Consider the following 5,000-nt stretch of genomic DNA (forward strand, 5'->3'; position numbering starts at 1 on the left):
GCCTAGGAAGACACGCTGATTCCTTCAGTGTAGCGCGCGTGCGGCCCAGAACATCTAAGGGCATCACAGACCTGTTATTGCTCAATCTCGTGCGGCTAGAAGCCGCCTGTCCCTCTAAGAAGAAAAGTAATCGCTGACAGCACGAAGGATGTCACGCGACTAGTTAGCAGGCTAGAGTCTCGTTCGTTATCGGAATTAACCAGACAAATCGCTCCACCAACTAAGAACGGCCATGCACCACCACCCACCGAATCAAGAAAGAGCTATCAATCTGTCAATCCTTCCGGTGTCCGGGCCTGGTGAGGTTTCCCGTGTTGAGTCAAATTAAGCCGCAGGCTCCACTCCTGGTGGTGCCCTTCCGTCAATTCCTTTAAGTTTCAGCTTTGCAACCATACTTCCCCCGGAACCCAAAAGCTTTGGTTTCCCGGAGGCTGCCCGCCGAGTCATCGGAGGAACTGCGGCGGATCGCTGGCTGGCATCGTTTATGGTTAGAACTAGGGCGGTATCTGATCGCCTTCGAACCTCTAACTTTCGTTCTTGATTAATGAAAACATACTTGGCAAATGCTTTCGCTTCTGTTCGTCTTGCGACGATCCAAGAATTTCACCTCTAACGTCGCAATACGAATGCCCCCGCCTGTCCCTATTAATCATTACCTCGGGTTCCGAAAACCAACAAAATAGAACCGAGGTCCTATTCCATTATTCCATGCACACAGTATTCAGGCGGGCTTGCCTGCTTTAAGCACTCTAATTTGTTCAAAGTAAACGTGCCGGCCCACCGAGACACTCAATAAAGAGCACCCTGGTAGGATTTCAACGGGGTCCGCCTCGGGACGCACGAGCACGCACGAGGCGGTCGCACGCCTTCAGCTCGCCCCACCGGCAGGACGTCCCACGATACATGCCAGTTAAACACCGACGGGCGGTGAACCAACAGCGTGGGACACAAATCCAACTACGAGCTTTTTAACCGCAACAACTTTAATATACGCTATTGGAGCTGGAATTACCGCGGCTGCTGGCACCAGACTTGCCCTCCAATAGATACTCGTTAAAGGATTTAAAGTGTACTCATTCCGATTACGGGGCCTCGGATGAGTCCCGTATCGTTATTTTTCGTCACTACCTCCCCGTGCCGGGAGTGGGTAATTTGCGCGCCTGCTGCCTTCCTTGGATGTGGTAGCCGTTTCTCAGGCTCCCTCTCCGGAATCGAACCCTGATTCCCCGTTACCCGTTACAACCATGGTAGGCGCAGAACCTACCATCGACAGTTGATAAGGCAGACATTTGAAAGATGCGTCGCCGGTACGAGGACCGTGCGATCAGCCCAAAGTTATTCAGAGTCACCAAGGCAAACGGACCGGACGAGCCGACCGATTGGTTTTGATCTAATAAAAGCGTCCCTTCCATCTCTGGTCGGGACTCTGTTTGCATGTATTAGCTCTAGAATTACCACAGTTATCCAAGTAACGTGGGTACGATCTAAGGAACCATAACTGATTTAATGAGCCATTCGCGGTTTCACCTTAATGCGGCTTGTACTGAGACATGCATGGCTTAATCTTTGAGACAAGCATATGACTACTGGCAGGATCAACCAGGGAGCTGCGTCAACTAGAGCTGAGCAGCCGGCCGCCCGGGAGTGTGTCCCGGGGGCCCGCGCGAACACGCAAGCGTCCGCTCAATCATTCTGCAAACAGGAGGAGGCTGAGCTCCCCTGCACAATACACCTCGAAACCCTCTCAGGTCCCGGCGGCGCGCAGCGCCGTCCCAAGTACTTGGTCGGGTTCGAGAGAGGCGCAATCGCCCGGAGTTAGGCGAGTAGACGCTTTCGGTGCGACCACCCGTGCTCCCAACTGAGCTTGCCGCTGCCGACAGAGGCCCGGGAGCGTGCTGTCGTGGCATTGCCGGCGGGAGACAACACGCGCCACCTACGGTGACCGGCAGCTCCAACGCCAGCGCCACAGAAGGACAAAAGCCCCACTTGGGTGCCGAAGCGAACTCTCCCAGCACAGCGCACGCGCCAACACATCCGCACAGCTGCGATACAAACCACCAGCGAGAACCGCTGGGGCGACCGAGCAGCAGACGGCGTCGCGGCGCCGAGCGCCGGGCGGCGGCGCATCCTCAACGCACACAGTCCTCAATCGGACCAGCACACTGAAGATGTCCACCGCGCTTCGCACCGGGCCCGCGAGGACCTACTTTGGCCGCACGGCGCCGCGCGCAGGGTGCGCCGGCGCGCAGCTGCGACGCCTGCCGCGTCCGTCGGCCGGCGCGCCTGCCACTGGCCGCCCCCACCAGCCGGCTGTAGCGCGTGCGCCCACGCACCGCGCGGCCAGCACGCCGGGAGGCGCCCCCTCACCGGCCGGGGACGGTCCCACCCAGCCACCGCCGCGTATCGCTTCACACCCAGATGCCGTTCAGTTTCGTCGGCATGGTGGGTATCGCTGGAACAACCGGTTAGTACCTCAACCTATCGTCGCCATCACCGATTCACCCCTAGCGAGAACAACCGCACCACAACAGGTTACCATTTGTTCATTTGCGTAACTTCACCAGAAAACGCAGGCGTCCATCGCCATTTGCAACTTCAACGATTATTGCATGCCTGTGTCAGGTGTCACGCCACACTACGTCTGCCCACATACACGCAACAAAATGTGCACGCCTAGACAATACGTGGAAGGTGGCCCCCGTACGTATGCGATGTCCATTGCTCGAACGACTGTCAACCGGCCTCTGTAGCATGTCGCAGATATGGAACGCGGTGCACCATGCCATCACGGTGTGTGAGGAGAGACGACTAGGTCCGAATACATCAACAGACAGCTCATGCTGATCGCCATCCACGGCGTCCGTTCCTCCCACACGTCTCTATGGCGTACCACACTGCAATCCAGCTCTCATAGGGAGACGACACGTAGCTGCGTGCACAATATTTGCACTGTATGGTCCGCCGTTTTTGGGCGCAGTCGTTGTGCGGTCACACATGTGCCACGATGTATCATTCAGTACATAAGGACGAATGTGCAGTACAGATTGTGGTTCACGCGTACGACATCAGCGGACAGTTGACACAGGCCGCACCACAACGTAGCCTGAGTACGTCGCATGCGAAGGGCATTGAACATGCAAACTTCTCACCAACCAGCTTGCGAAGGCAGGGGGCAAGGTGGGGACGTGGGGAGGGGCGGCATGTACGTCCTGCTGCCATCCACATTACAGTGTACAGCAGGAGCATGTGGAAAGTGAGCAAGACTTGCAAGGTGTTTAACATGAAGCGATACACAGGGGTGCGGGCAGTGCGAGTAGCGAACTATATTGCGAGGGTTGCGGGTGGGCAACACTACAGTAATTGAACGAGTCGTATAACAATTACAGAGCAGGTTTAGGCGACAACGTGGGTTACGTTAAGGCGACAACATGGGTTAGGTTAAGGCACAACATGGGTTAGGTTAAGGCACAACATGGGTTAGGTTAAGGCACAACATGGGTTAGGTTAAGGCACAACATGGGTTAGGTTAAGGCACAACATGGGTTAGGTTAAGGCACAACATGGGTTAGGTTAAGGCACAACATGGGTTAGGTTAAGGCACAACATGGGTTAGGTTGAGGCACAACATGGGTTAGGTTAAGGCACAACATGGGTTAGGTTGAGGCACAACATGGGTTAGGTTGAGGCACAACATGGGTTAGGTTGAGGCACAACATGGGTTAGGTTAAGGTACAACATGGGTTAGGTTAAGGTACAACATGGGTTAGGTTAAGGTACAACATGGGTTAGGTTAAGGTACAACATGGGTTAGGTTAAGGTACAACATGGGTTAGGTTAAGGTACAACATAGGTTAGGTTAAGGTACAACATAGGTTAGGTTAAGGTACAACATAGGTTAGGTTAAGGTACAACATAGGTTAGGTTAAGGTACAACATAGGTTAGGTTAAGGTACAACATAGGTTAGGTTAAGGTACAACATAGGTTAGGTTAGGTTAGGTTAGGTTACACGTTGTTGTACGGAAAGGTGTAGGGGGGGGGGGGGGCGGGGGCGGCAGGTTCGTTGATAGTGATTATAGTAAGTGAATGCTTGTGACATGATCAGATTTGTCACGTCAGGATGCACCTTTGGCTTATTAGAGGCGGCGCTCCAATTCTATGCTTGTGTGAGACCTGTGTCTTTGACTCATGTCATTGTTTGTGCGCTGTGACAGGAGGTACTATTGTGATGTTGGGTGCACCGTTGTATAGGACATGTGTGGGTGTTGGTGCCTGGTCTGCGCAATGGTGGATGTCGAAAGGCTGGGATATTGTATTTTCCGCACGGACCTCCTGGTCTGGTTGTGATAGTGTGGATTGTGTAATGTGGCGGAGAAGATGCACTGGATGTTGTTCCATGCTGGTGCTTACATATTGTATGTGCGCCTGTTAGAAGCAGAGAGTGGTGCGTGATCAGAGTGTCTGGCTGACGTGTGGTTCCCATTTTGGGCAGACTCTTTCAGCATGTATACGGACAGTTGTGTATATTTGCTGTAGTTTGATGGCTCTGCATTGATTACTAATCAGCGCCGTGTGTACGGGTAATCTGGTTCCAGTCCAAAATGTTCCATCTGTGTACATTAGTGACAAAGACTCCCCCCATGCAGTGGGGCTCGGTCTGTTATAACTCTTCCGCGTAATATATTTGCCCCACGTTTTTGCGACTGCGAGTGCGAGTGCAACGCGCATGGGGACCGACATGCTGATGGCTCGGTATCGGACGCCGTACAGTGAGCAACGCGATCGCGTCTCTCGCTCGTAAGTGGTACAGGTCGCGGCTCATGTATACGGACAGCGGGAATGTCGCATATTGGAAATAACTCTTCATGAAACGCAAGTTATAGGGGTGGATTGCACTTTACGAGTGCGGGAAACGTCCGCCGTTCATCCGCTGGAGGTGCGAGTTTGGCGGTTGGGGTGGTGCACGAACGGGTGCGGGTGGCGTCATTGCCGGTCCACGGCT

At 53.9% G+C, this 5,000-nt stretch overlaps 1 non-coding gene across 1 annotated transcript in view; it reads right to left on the minus strand.

Annotated features, from left to right (window-relative positions):
* LOC124729505 overlaps positions 1-1,606 on the minus strand; it is a 1,909-nt gene extending 303 nt beyond the window's left edge. The window contains exon 1 of the ribosomal RNA XR_007007717.1: positions 1-1,606. This exon is cut by the window's left edge and continues 303 nt beyond it. This is a non-coding gene — a ribosomal RNA (small subunit ribosomal RNA).
* Between the last annotated feature and the right edge of the window lie 3,394 nt (positions 1,607-5,000).

Source organism: Schistocerca piceifrons, unplaced genomic scaffold (genome assembly GCF_021461385.2).
Source record: "Schistocerca piceifrons isolate TAMUIC-IGC-003096 unplaced genomic scaffold, iqSchPice1.1 HiC_scaffold_1211, whole genome shotgun sequence".
Classification (NCBI taxonomy): Eukaryota; Metazoa; Arthropoda; class Insecta; order Orthoptera; family Acrididae; genus Schistocerca; species Schistocerca piceifrons.